This window comes from Uloborus diversus, chromosome 4 (genome assembly GCF_026930045.1).
Source record: "Uloborus diversus isolate 005 chromosome 4, Udiv.v.3.1, whole genome shotgun sequence".
In the NCBI taxonomy this organism is placed as follows: domain Eukaryota; kingdom Metazoa; phylum Arthropoda; class Arachnida; order Araneae; family Uloboridae; genus Uloborus; species Uloborus diversus.
Window position 1 is genome coordinate 61547705 of NC_072734.1, and position 15149 is coordinate 61562853.

Sequence of the window (15149 nt, forward strand, 5' to 3'; positions counted from 1 at the left end):
ATTACATTTTATACTGCCTTTGCATCATTTTGGGAAGTTTTTTAATCTGTGTTTTCCCTCAGATGAAGCTCGATACCGCTCCCCCCCCCCCCCTTGCTATTCTGCAGACTTGTGAAGGTTATTTTTAATGAATTTTGCATTAATGAAACAATACAGTTCATTATGAGCGTAACGAAGTTTGAGTTTGAAGAAGGAATGTATAACGATGTTGTTAATAAATAACACGCAAAGCTATTACTAGTGACGTCGCGAAGGGGGGGGGGGGATTGTCCGCTTCGGGTTTTACTGTCTGGGGGGTAACACCAAAAGTGGATTTGCAAGTTTTTGAAAAAGAGAAAGTAGCTGAAATGCATTTTTAAGACTTCGAATTTGAAAATTTTACAGGGAGTGGGACCGCCCGGACCCCAATATTTCCCACATCACAACATGGAATCAATGCATACTACTATACTCAGAATTAGGTTCATATTGTCAATACTTAAACCTAGTAGCGACCTCTTATACCCAAAAACTGAAAACCCATTATCTTTCCATGTGCGTGAGAAATGTTTAAAGTAATTACGAGGCCAACAATTTCACAGACCCCCTTTTTTTTTGATCTCTCGACGCACACATGCGTCTAGGGTAAGTTACATAAAAAGCATTCATGGTTTCTATTTGCCTTTTGTATATTATCCCACATAAAATTTTGTTTTTCACAAATATAGTTGTTTTTGAAAATTGTAAGATTTTCATGTTTACGTAGAATTTGAAAACTTTTTTTTTTTTGCGTTTAGAGGGAGAGGGGGGGGGGATGTCACATCACTAATTACCGCTCCGAGTGTCACCCACGCTAGGTATGCCACTGGTATTACAAATATTAATAAGAGTCAAGAAAGACTATGTTAGAAATGTAATGTGAGAAATATCGAAGTAACCTTATTCGTTTTCTATCTGCAGTTAGTTTTTCCCATATCAGGATAGTATAAAGCCTAAAAAAAAGAGCACTTTTTTTTCACAGAATAAAAGCTAAAGATTCTAACCATTAAAGCATTTTATGAGGGTCTTTCGAAGCATTCTTGTACTGTACAAGAGCTTTTGACTAACTATTTTATGGTAAGCACAAAAAAGGGACCATACATGTAGACCACACACTTGTTTTATGGCTTTAAATGACGCCTTTTAAGACGCTTTTTACGGATAAGGATCTGCGATGCTTAGCCCAGTGGTTGGGTAGTTGAATACGGAAGTAATTGGTGGAAAGCTGGAAATTGTTTTAATTTATGCCGTATGGGTCTGTAATGACCATACTAAGTTTTCCCCCTTCTACTAAGTGAGCTTTCGCCACAGCGTCCAAATTAGTGCCAAAAAACACCTGTTTTTTCATTAGTGTTACAATATCTCAAAAATGGCTCTTAAAACGACCAAAAATACATGCAGGTTTCTTGTAGAGCACAAAATACTGAACAAAATGAGTACCTACAACCTGCATTTTTGTTAAATATTAAGCTCACAACTCTATTTCAAAAATTGGCTTAAATTACTAATTAAGCGCTTAAAGCCAGAACGCACCTCGTTCCTACGCTCCCTAACGTAAAAAAATGGCAGGAAAACTTTATTATGTTCATTATTGTAATAGAAATATATCGTAGGTGGAATAAAAGTGTGAATGAGAAGGAAGGAAGTTGAAAGTAAGGAGGGAGGGGGGGGAAACGCATATCCAGGTTAATTATGCTAACCCCTTCCCACTCCCACCGGCTCTCCCTTTCTCCACTGAAATACCTTCGTTCCCTCCCTTCCGTCCACTCACCCCTTTCTTAGAGGCCGAATAAACCTTTTTATGCTGAAATTTCTCCCATTCGCTAAAAATTCCGGAGGGTAGTTTCTTACAATCGAAATTTTAATGCATTTCCAATGGGAAACTATTATACAATATATTTAACAACACAGCTTTTATATCTAAGTAATTCTTAAAAGTAATTCTTCTAAGAAATTAAAAATAGTATAAAAGAAAATAAGTTCAGAAATGCAAAATTCGCTTCTCAGAGTATGTATGATGAAATTATACTCGAAACAGTATTCATATATCACTCATAAAAAGTAATCTTCTTTTTATCTAACTATTGACGATAAATAAACAGTCAGACTTATTTCAATGAACACTCAATTTTTGCATTCTAGTAGTGCAAAATGAAATATTGATCAAATTAACACACAGATAAGAGTAATTAAAAAGGTACTAGACACGTAATTGTAGAAAATACATTTAATTACGAAAACGTGAGGTACAAAGGGCAACATTCCAGATTTCAAAACAGCTCTTATTTTCTTATGTTAAATAAAGAAAGACATTAGATGTTAAAAGTAAAATGCAATATATACATATGGGTCACCTAAAATGATACGTTGAGCATCGCTAAAACATTTGACAACATGTGAAAGTTTCACATTGTGTGGAATTGTGATAAAAACTACAATAATTTTCTAGCTTAATGAAATTTAACATAAACAATTTTGTTACACATAAAATAAACAGTTAAATGAACTTAATTTTTTTTCTTGACGCTGAAAGTGTGTTGCAAATGTCAGTTTGGTCATTGCCACTTTCATTATTTTGCAAATGATGGGTTAAATTCCTCCCCAGAACTTCGACACATTCATTTTTTTAAAATAAATTTTAAGTAACGGTATTTAATTTTGTTCGAATGGGATAGATTTCAACAGAACAGCTTCTGACACACACCATTACTGCCATAAGAGAGCAAGAATGGTCTGTACAAAACGCAAAGGACATTATGATCACTAAGCACTTCCAACGCTGCAAAAATCATTTTTAGGGAAACCAGGTGTTACTGTTTTGTGATTCTTGATGAACTGCAGATGAACACTCTATGAGTTATTAAAAAGCAATTCCTACCTGTGTATAAGCCTGTGTTCTATATGAGATGTTTCGTCCTTGCCTCAAGCTAAAAAATAAATGTATAACCGGAAGTCGCTAATTCCCCTCAATGTTACCATTTCTAAGAAAAAATCTTAATTCACTCTACAAGCCTGGCACACCAAATTTTCTGTTATCTCGACGCTTGCAGTCAAGTTCGTCGATAATTTAGGATCTGTTACCAATTATTCAGGATAAGATTTTCGATTGCATATTGCAGCTGGAAAGTTTACTAGAGTTTTATTTCATAATTGCACATTGCAAACATCGTTTTAAGAATAAACTAGATCGTATCTTCAGTTTTTGATTTCAGATGCATGAAATTTGATTAAATTTATTTCAGTTATTGTATCACACAGCAAACTTATGGGGATTTTTCAAAATGATATAGCATGTAAGCAGGCAACAATGAACTTTCATTTTCAATATTAAGAATTTTGAATTCCTTCTTGCTAAATTATTTCGCAAGAACAGTTAAATATTCTGGCTATTATGTACATTAAAAAAAAAAAAGAACATTACTGTATCTGAATGATAGGTTTTAAATGATTTCGAGGAAAATCCACGAAGAATTTATAAAAGATTATAACAAACTTAACGGTAAATATGTCGTCCCCCGCTTTTTTAGTTTTTTTTTAAATGGTTATTGTGTCAAAACGAATCGTTAATTATTGAGAGGGTGATATAATTAAACAACTTCTTAGCCATAAAAGCTGTTTTTTTTTAATATATTGTATAATAGTTTCCCATTGTAAATGCATTAAAACTTCGATTTTAAGAAACCACCCTCCGGAATTTTTAGCAAATGGGAGAAATATCAGCATAAAAAGGTTTATTCGGCCTCTAAGAAAGGGGTGAGTGGACGGAAGGGAGGGAACGAAGGGAGGGAGAGCCGGTGGGAGTGGGAAGGGGTTAGCATAATTAACCTGGATACGCGTTTCCCCCCCCCCCCTCCCTCCTTACTTTCAACTTCCTTCCTTCTCATTCGTACCTTTATTCCACCTACGATATATTTCTATTACAATAATGAACATAATAAAGTTTTCCTGCCATTTTTTTACGTTAGGGAGCGTAGGAACGAGGTGCGTTCTGGCTTTAAGCGCTTAATTAGTAATTTAAGCCAATTTTTGAAATAGAGTTGTGAGCTTAATATTTAACAAAAATGCAGGTTGTAGGTACTCATTTTGTTCAGTATTTTGTGCTCTACAAGAAACCTGCATGTATTTTTGGTCGTTTTAAGAGCCATTTTTGAGATATTTTAACACTAATGAAAAAACAGGTGTTTTTTGGCACTAATTTGGACGCTGTGGCGAAAGCTCACTTAGTAGAAGGGGGAAAACTTAGTATGGTCATTACAGACCCATACGGCATAAATTAAAACAATTTCCAGCTTTCCACCAATTACTTCCGTATTCGACCTTTTTTCACTCCCCAACCACTGGCCTAGCTTGGGGATTCGAAGCAATGGATCGGACAAAGGAGGACAACTATCGTAAATTTTATCCAGTAAGATGACAGAGACCAGAGGTCCGATTGCTGTTACATGAATCGAAGAGTCATTTGGATCAGATTTTAGCGTTAGTGAACAAGTAATTTTGAAGCGGCAGCAAAATTGGATACATTAATTCAAGCATCTTTTCAACAGTAGGTTACTCGTTTCAGTTTTCATTTTCTTTTATTGCGAAAATATTTTCCTTCATGTATAATCTTAAATTATAGAATTACGATTTATGATTCATAATTAACTGTAATGAGCTGCGAAACGACAAATAAATAATACTGCAAAATATTCGACAATACATATAGTTAAGAAAACAACGTACTTAGATAAGTTGAAAGATAAAATTTAAGTGTCTTGTGTTATCAATTGAAAACTATTATTTTAAAAAGTAAGAAAGATTAAGATTAAGCCTATCCACGAACTATTTTTTTTTTTCATTCTCCCTCTCTTTAAAATATGATATAGGTTCATTTTATGACGGCTCTTTCTAGGTCGCGGCAGTTTTCAAATACAAAATTTTACTCAAAAAGTTTTCGAAACTTTAAGACAACAATGCCATGTAGTTTTAGGTTTGAGCTCTAGTTTATTGTTTTTAGCCTAACAAGTGGTGCGTTTGCCCATTGTTACTCTATATTACATGTACTGGAGCTTAAGCAGTCTCTTCTAGTTTATAGTTAAAATTTTGGTCTTTTGACCATAATTAATGAATCCTCCACGGCTGATGAGCTCTGGATTCACTCTTTTTCTATTCCTACTTAATAACTGTTTGCATTTTTCCTTTTTATCATCATTTGTTATTTATAATTTGTTTAATATTTATAATTCTGTTTGCTTAATTTTATATATATATATATATATATATAATAGCTTTAGTATTATCAAAATGATATTATTTATTACGTACTGCAAAGAGGCAATCAGGTGCACTGGATGAGTTAGAGTTCGATTGATCGTATTTTCTTGTAAATTTCCCCCAAGATATTTGCTATGACATGATCATGTTAATAATAAATAAATAAATATAGGATTTGAAAAAATATATCAGACTTTGAAAATAGACTCTAGATATTACTTATGTTTCAAAAATATGTATTGCTAACATTAAGAAAAAAGCTAGTATGTTGTGGCCATCACGAAACTTTCTATATTTTTCCTTTTTCTAATCCGTCCCCATGCTTGACGAGGAAGCAATATTCCTAACAAAAACAAAATTACATATGCAAAAACTTGACGACCATCCCAATGTCTGAATTATTGTAAAAACAAAACAAAGAGCGAAAATTGAAAGTTACTTTAAAAGCCTTACTTGAATTAATTACAAATATTTTATTTATTAACAAACATAAGATGGAAACAGTTAAAAATTTTAAATCATTGAGATAATATTTCCGATCATTTCCATACAATTAAAATCACGAGAAATACGCAGACGACAATCTATTACGATTTATCTTTCTTATTGTTGCATTAATAAAACTATTTTTATTCGCAAAAAAAAAAAAAAAAAAAAAAATCAACACCTCTTGGAGCGATTGGAGTCAAAATTGAACCAAAGCCTGTTTACATATGTATTCACATATATTCCAAATTTCAACTAGAACGTAGCATTACTTCTTGAGATAGGGCACTCACAATGGAAAAAAAAAGAACGGGCGATTGCGCTACCCCCTTTTTAGCTGTTGACACCAAAATAAAATCAGCTCTTATACCCACTAAGGGCTACTTGTCAAAAATTTTTTGTTTGATTCCGTTCGTTATTTCTTGAGATACAGCAGTCACAATTGACGACAAAAAACGTTCTATAACTCAACCCCCGTTTGAGCTATTGACACCAAAATTGAATCAGCACCTGCTCTTGTTAGGGGCAACATATGGACCAAATTTTGTTTGATTCCGCCAGTTACTTCCTGAGGAATAGCAAGCACGCGTAACTCAAAAACCGTCCCATTGCTCCACCCCCCTTGGAGGAATTCGCACCAAAAACCAATGGACACAAGCTCACATAGGGGCACATATGTGTACCAAATTTCGTTCGATTTCATGCGGTAGTTTTTGCTGTAGAGCGGCCACAAAAAACTGGTCACACACAGACGTGACACACACACATACACACACACACACACAGACAGACAGACATTTTCCAAAAATAGTCGAAATGAACTCAGCACACCTCAAAACGTTCGAATCCGTCAAAATTCGAAATTCGAAAATTTGCGCGAATCCAATACTTTCTTCTATATATTAGATATAGAAGAAAGTAAAAACATTATATTTTAACTCATTTTCATGGTAGCAGTTACTTTATAGCATACATAAACCGATTTCATTACAAATGCATAATTCGTATTACATTTGACGTTTGAGATGCAAAAAAAACAATAGTATAGCTGCTATAAGTACAGAACAAATGAGTAAACCATAATTCGAATAATATTTTAATTTTGAGGACTGAAATTAATTAACCACTAGTGTCATGTCTCATGTTATATCCACACTAAATTCTTCATCTTAATTACTCTTTATTACTTTTCCCTTTTGATAAATTATAATACTTCTTGATTTACCCAATTTGTAAAATCAAATTTTCCCTTCATGACTGAATGTCTTTTGTATTACTATTCATTCAAAAACATACCTTTTTTTTAAGTATATTTATAGAAACTAGTAATGGCCTGATATTCGTTGCCACTCGCTCCTACTCTCAAAATAATTGCGCAACTAAAATGTTTAAAAAAAGCACTATGCAGAGATGCAAACATTTTTAAAAATCCAAAGAAAAAAATTTACTTATAGTGAAATGATATTTTTAATTTATTCTTTTTGAGTTTTGAACTTTAGCACAATAAATAAAGTGGAAAAAATATTTTAAAACAGTCTTTGAAAACGGACAACAATTTGAAGTGTCATGTAATTTTAAATTGCAGAAGCATTTTGTCGAAAAAGACAAACTAGCATACGCAGGGACAAAATGAAAAAAAAAAAAAAAAACTTGGCATGACTATCGATTGCAGCATCATGTTTTTAAACAATAGCAAATACCAGTGAAAAAATTCATTCTACAACACAAACACACACACAAAAAAGTATCACTGCAAGAGGTGTTGTTACCTAATGCTAGTGAACTAGTGAATGATGCATTTCAGAAGAAAGACGAACAAGTAATGAATTTTTGGAAGAAGTGTCTGTTGAGAAACATTTAGCAAAAGTTCTCATTCTTCGAAACTAGAAATTATCCCCCCCCCCCACGGCGTTATTCAAATTTTCAAGGGGTATTTTGGTGGTCTTTCCTCTCTTTTTTTAGGGGGGGGGTGTCTTTTTAGGGGGTAATCAGTAATATTTAAGGAGATGTGCCAACACTCTTTGGGGGGAGGGGGGTCAATACTATTATTTTTAAACTTGCAAAAAATATGACTTCTCGTTTGGACATTTTCTGCAACAAAAAAAGAGCTTTATTTGCTTTTCAATGATTTTTTATCCTTTTAAAAAGTCCGCACTAAATCTTAATTTCTTAGATATTATGGAGCCTTAGTCGACGCCCTTCAACTCAGCTTTCCCGCGCCCTGTCGACCACCCAGTCCGGCCCTGGGTGTGTGCGGAGAAAAGTAATTGGCACTTTAAGAGTTTGTCTTTAAACTTATCTCTGTTTTCATTACTTGAAAAAAAAAAAAAAAAAAAAAATCACTTGCAAATATTTTTGTATTAAAGAATGCACATCTGTGTTTCTATTTAGTTCACTAAAATCAAAAATGTTTGAATTGATATTTTTATAAAAATATATGGATAAAAAATTACCAAAATCCCCAGTAATTAGCACCTGATACTCCAGTGTATGACCATGTGATCCAGTAATTGGCACAGAACTGGAATTAACAGAACTGGAAAACCACTTTATTTTTCACTTTTAGATTACATATAAGTTTTATCATCATAAGAAACATAATTAATGTTAATTTAAAGTTAGTAATTTTAGATAAGTTAATGTTGAATCACACATCTTGACCTTGAAAAAGTATTTTAGAGAAATAAAAATAATTTTGGAGTGTTGCATGGAAAAAAAATATCGAGATTAGTGCTGTTTCATTAGTCGGTATGCAGTTTCGATATTACGAATTATAGCTGTTTCCGCAGAAAAAGGAACATTGACCCGATGATTCCAAGGGACCATAAAAATTAACCAATTCTCTACAGTCGCAATATCTGACTGATGGCCAAAAATATACACTCTTGTTTGTGAAAATTGCAACACCATGAAGGAAGCATCATAGTTGAATGAAATTTTATACACAGTTGAGTGGTAATGGTACAAATAAATGATTACATTTTCAAACCAAAGGAACAATAAAAAGAAATAGGAATTAGTATTTTGTGTGGCTACCACGCGGCGCAATAGGAGCTGCTACACAACTCGGCATGGAGTGAAACAAATTTTGAATATCTGCCTGCGGAAGAGCATTCCATATTGTTTGTATACGCAACCAAAGCTCGTCTGTCGAAGCAACAGGACGAGAATCACGAGCGAGACGCCGCCCAACGAAATCCCACACATGTTCAATCGGTGATATATGCGGGGAATATGCAGACCAAGGAAGAAGCTGCACCTGCTGCGAATCAGGGTAGGATTTGATAGTCCTAGTGACATGTGGACTGGCATTATCCTGCTGGAATACAGCCCCTGGCAATCCTTGCAGGAAAGGAATAGCTTGGGGCTGTAAAACTTCGTTTATGTATCGGGTACTGTTCAAATTGCCCACAATTCGTAGCAATTATGTTCGTCCATGATATGCTATGGCACCCCGGACCATAACTCCGCGTGTTCGTCCACTGTGGCGTTCGATAATGCACTCCGGAATGTGCCGTTCACCGGCATAGCGCCTGACACGAATTCTGCCATCATGGTGCCACAAATTGAAGCAGGATTCGTCAGAAAAGACGACCTGCTGCCAATCAGCACGCCAGCTCCTATGCACATTGGCCCATTGTAGCCGCAGGCGGCGATGGTTTTGCGTGAGAGGAATCCTTGCGCGCAGCCCATGCTGCGGCAGCAGACGTCTCCGAATTGATGAAGCACACAATAAAACACCTGTAGCTATTGACCACTGTGCTGCCAATTGTCCAGAAGAAGCTGTGCGGTCCGTCAGCGCCATCCGCACCAGGTGTCTGTCATCACGAGCTGACATTACATTTCGGGGTCCACTCCCGGGTTTCCGAGCTGTCCGACCCTCGTCCGTCCATTGCTTCCAAACATGCATGATTGTGCTGCTGTTACGCTGCACACGAGCGACTATTGCATGATAAGACAATCCAGCTTCACGAAGATCGACGATTCTGCCCCGTTCAAACTCCGAAATTTGCTCAAATTTCGCTTTCTTTCGTCGAAGAGGCATAGTAAAGATTCAGTTAACGTTTACTCTAGCATATAACCACCGATAATCACACACGCCTCGGTACAGCTGTCTATTAATATTCGGTTCGATCCGCCGTTCAGAGGGCACTGCTTAGCATACGCATGCGCTACCGGTCTGCAATTCCAATCATTTGCATATTATACCCTACTTTACATTTCCTGCAATTTTCAGCTCACTCGCGTAAGTCCTTCGTGGTGTTGCAATTTTCACAAACAGAAGTATATATATATATATATATATATATATACAGGAGCGGACTGGCTGACTTTGGTCGGTCGGCAAAACAATATTTTGGCCCACTTCTGTCAATTAGTCGAGCAAAAACATTAAACTACTACTAGTTCCTATTTTTCTTTAAGTTCCTAAATCAAGATTTAATGTTCTAAAATAGAAAATTGCGAAACGTAAAATATAGCTAACACTGACACATTTTTTATGTGCCTTGAAAGGATACTTATGGTTATAAGCCTGAAAAGGCACATCTTGAGGCCTCTATACTGACAACATAGGAAGGACACGAGGAAAGAGATGAGGAACCAGATAAATCCCCCCGGAGATTTTTTGAAATTGGTTGAACTATATAGGTCTAAGAAAAGAATCGGGACACGGGGTTCTAGTTCTTTTCCAATCGATATTTTCAAAGTTGATGTCAAGAAAGGCATAATTTTACTGTTTTCAGTAACGTTAAAAGAGAGGGAAAACAAGGGGTTCCCCCACAATTTTGTTTTCTTAACTTTTTTTTTTTTTCAAAATTGAAATCCATTTTAGTCTATCTTTGTTTACAATAAAATGTCGGAGGCTCTTCCCAGAAATTCTCCGAAATGGGAAGTTTTAGAAACGCAATTTTAGGCTACCCTTAGTGAAATTAATGGAACAGCATACGAAGCTCTCTACAAAAACGTTTAGATTTTGAACTATTAAAAAACACAAAATTAACTTTGGTCACGTTTGAGAAAATAGGACGGTCAGTAGTTAAAAATTGAAGTATACTTTGACCCAATTTTAAACTACATTTCGTTACTATAGGGAATCTGGAGACTCTCCTTCGAAATTTTCCGACATTGAAATTTTAAAAATATAATCTTATAATATGTTTGGAAACATTGAAAGGAAAAGAGAAAGGTTTCCCCCAAGATTTTTTAAAAGGACACTGTGCCCTTCCGCTTTTAAGCTAACCTTCGATCCCTGTTCTTGAAACGTCATTCTTTCGTTTCAATCATGTATCCACAAGAATCTGATTAGAATATATTTGAATGTTTTTTGCATTACCTTTATAACTTCAAACGCGTTTCTCTCCATGATGCAATTTTTCACGAATTTTCGCATTCAAACTCTTATGAGTCCAGAACTGATAAAGTAATGAAATTTGGAGCATATCTTTTGCAAATAGTTTATTTTGATTTTTATACGGTGAATTTGAAAAAAACCATTACTTCAAAAAATATGATTTTTTTAAAAGTATCTTTAAATTTTTCGAAATTTTTCTTCAAATATTTTGTATTTTTATTGAATAAATATTTTTTTAATCGTCGAATAAAAATTTAAACTTAGATATTTGTGCATAGTTTTTTTGAAAAAAATTTGAAAATTGACTAAGATATTTTGAGTTTTAGCAATTTAAAACAACCCCATATTTTTAGAAAACAATAACTGAATTTAAATATTTTTTAAAATACTTATGTTATGATTTTGTGCATCAAACTGATGGTTGAATCAATGCAAAAAATTCCAAAACTCTAAATTGTTTAATACCTTTTTTTTTTTTTTCAAAATGTGTCCCGGACTATTTTAAATCTGTAATACACAATTTCCTTCTTGGACCTTAATGCAAAAACCAAGAACCAGGTAAGTCCAGACTCACTCATTTTTGGTAAGACCAATAAATAACATTAGTGTCCGATCGAAAGGCTAATATATTTCCCACATTATTTACTTCAAAGCAGAGGTCTAATCTTACATTTGTGACCCGTTGTTGCACCAATCGGAACAACCAATTCTCCGCACGCAAAAATGAATTTTTAAAAAAGGAAAAGTTTGGGCATCAAAGTCCTCAATTGTAGACTTAATACTATCGTGACTTTAGGACTACAAAGAGACCTCATACCTGAAATACCATAGGGACCCAGGCAGTGGCGGATACAGCCGGCGGGCAACCGGGCATTTGCCCGGTGGGCCGGTCATGCTTGAGGCCGACCAACCAACAGCAAAGTCTTTCGGGCCTGTCTACTAACAGCAAAATGTTAATTTTGTGCGCATGTGTTTAGAATAACGCAAATTCGCAAAACACTATCTCAGCTCCTCTTTACGCATGGGCTAAAGTTTGAGGGTGGAGGGAGTAGGGCCGTCACCACAAGAGGAGGGGGAGGGGGAATTTCTCAAATGGGGCTGCCCAGGGCCTGATTACCTCACAGGCTGACTAGACCTAGGCCTGGGGCCCCATGTTCCTAAGGGGCCCCACATTTTTTAATGAATTATGCATAGCATCGCAACGATATGAAAAATACATGTATTTTTAAAAAAATTAAAAATTATGAGTTATTAATTGAAAAAAAAAACTTCTTTATAGGGGAATTTTTAATCATTCTGCCAGTAACGAATTTACTCGGTCACGATTATGAGGGGGCCCAAAGGGGATTCATAAATGCACATAAGTGATTTATACATAATTTTGTGATTAGACAAAGAGGCTTCCAAAAGTGCATTCGTGCTTTTAAAATGTAAATGAAACACTGCATAGTCTTCTAGGGGCCTCCAAATTAATGTGAACCTAGGCCCTCACTTTTAGTTAGTCGGGTTTTGCGGCTGCCAATACATTTTTAGTGTTATAATAAAAAATTAATGAATAAATTTAAAAAAAAAAAAAAACAGGGAAATGTTAGCGGTCATAAAAAGTTAAAATACTTTTGGTCTTTTTGACGCTTTTATTTATAAATAACAATTCACAATTGCTATAAAATGCAACTTACAACAAGGGCCGACGTAAGGAATAGGGGCCTGGTTCGGAATTGAACTCGTCCAGAGAGTAAAATATTCTAATGGTGAAAGGTGTAGAATAAGGCTTGTGAAAGAATTGACCTTTGTCATTTTTTCCCCGGATCCGCTTTTGCTCTCGGCGACTCTGTTTATAACAATTGGAATAAAAGTGACAAAATATTTTTTTACGTAAAATTATTTAAAAATATGCAATTTTAAAATACCATTGAGGAGCATCCAGTTTCGAAAATTTGCTGGAGGAAAGTACTCGAACCTCTCCCATTTTTTTTTTTTTAACATTCCCAAAGATGGTCTAAAACTGTGTTTTTAAATTAACAGTATCAAAAATTTTCTGAGAAAGTGCCCCGCCTCCTCCTCTCTGTCGACATCATCAACGAAGAACGTTTTTAATCTCGTTTTTACTGCTTCAATTTCGAAATTTTTCCGGGGTGAGCCTCCTGAAAACTCCTTTTGTTAACATCACCGAATGTCAGCAAAAATTTCATTTTCGGAACTTAATTTTCGAGTAACTGCCGGTGTCCTAGTCTTTACCAAAAAAGGCTTTTAAGACTTCAATTTGAAAATTTTCTGTTGGATGACCTTGGAATCTATTTCGACTTAAAATCACCAAAGATCTTCTAAAACTGCGTTTTCAGAACTAATATATTTTTAAAAATTTCAGAGGAGAGCCCCCGGAACCGCTCTTTATACCATATACTCGAAGATAATTTAAAATTCTGTTTTTGGATTTCCACTTCTGAAAAATTGCAGCAGGAGAAGCCCTGAACCTACGCTCCCCTAACATCACCAAATATTGTCTAAAATTGAGTTTTTAAGACTACATTTTCGAAAATTTTCCGGGGGAGAGGCCCCCGGACCCCCCCCCCCCTATTTCAGTCTCAACATTAATCTTTCCATTAAGCTTATATTGCTAATACTTTAATGACTTCTAGAAGCCAGAAAGCTAAGTCCACTCTCTCTCTCTCTCTCTCTTTGTATTGATACATGCGTTTGAAAAAATATTAAGGGGCTGCCAAACTCGTACCCGACCCCTCCCGCTAGGTTTTTTGCCCTCGCATCTAGTCTGGGGGTCGTCAGGACATGGCAGTATAAAAAAGGGAATGTTCATGAGAGGGCGCAGTAATGTATGTTTGTGTCGAGGGACCCATCACGTTCTAAGACGGCCCTAGTCTTTCACCCATGAACATCGCTAGATCAGTTTCATATAACAGGGCAATTAAGTTACTTGTTATGACTGCAAAAAAGGACATACTAGCCCAGGCGCGGATCCAGGATTCGGCTCAGGAGGGGGCACTTTTTTTTCAATTTTTCGGCGCCCCCACACACCTTGCGCCCCCCCCCCCCCCACCAAATGAATTCATAGAGAGGAAAAATCACATTTTTGTTTTTTATCCACATCTTCTTTATTTACTTTTGAACATTCAGCTATTCTCCCGCTTGGGAAAAAAAATATTAAGTAAAAATACATTGCTACTGGAAGCGAAAAATAATTTAAATAAACTAATGTAGGATTTTAGGATAATTAATTAGGATTAATGTAGGATAAACTAATAGGATTTTATAGTGGAGTTATCAGAACGGGTGACACCTAGGACGTTAATTTGTGGTGACCCTTCCCCCTCACTCGCCCTATCAAGAAAAAAATACAACAAGGTATTGTGATTTATTATTGCAATAAAAGTAATTGATGCGCATAACATTTTCAGTGTAAACAATTGTTTTAGTATAGTCTTAAATAACAAAATGCAAAAATGTAAGCGCGGATGCAAGGGAGAGGCGATGGAGGTGATAATTTGAGGGACTGTGCACCTGCCATAAACGCAATTTCAGTCGATCTTAGATGAATTTAGCGGAAGGAGGATGGCTGTTCTTCAAAAATGTTTCAAAATTGTAGTCTTAAAAACGCCATTGCATTCCACCTGAAGTTAAAAGAAGAGCAGGTGCACAACTTGAAAATAGTTTTTTTTTTTCGTTTGAAAAGGTGGGAAGGGAGGGGGAGCACTTAAAAAAATTCCCTCAGACATATGGTATATATGTAGTATATAACACATATTCAAAAACTAACAGGACCGTTGGGAGGTAAAAAACTGGGAGATGATCTTTGGTAATATTAAAGAAAGCAAATGTTCGGGGCCCTCCTCAGAATTTTTTTGAAATTTATGTCTTAAAAACGTGATTATAGATTGAATTTGTGGATGTTAAAGAAGGATCTGGGGTTTAGGAGATGTCATCGATGCAAATAGGCTATTATCAAACGGTAAAAAAAGCCCTAGAATGCCAATAATTATTGAACTACTAGAATACTGATTTTTTGAGTCGATTTATCACCCCC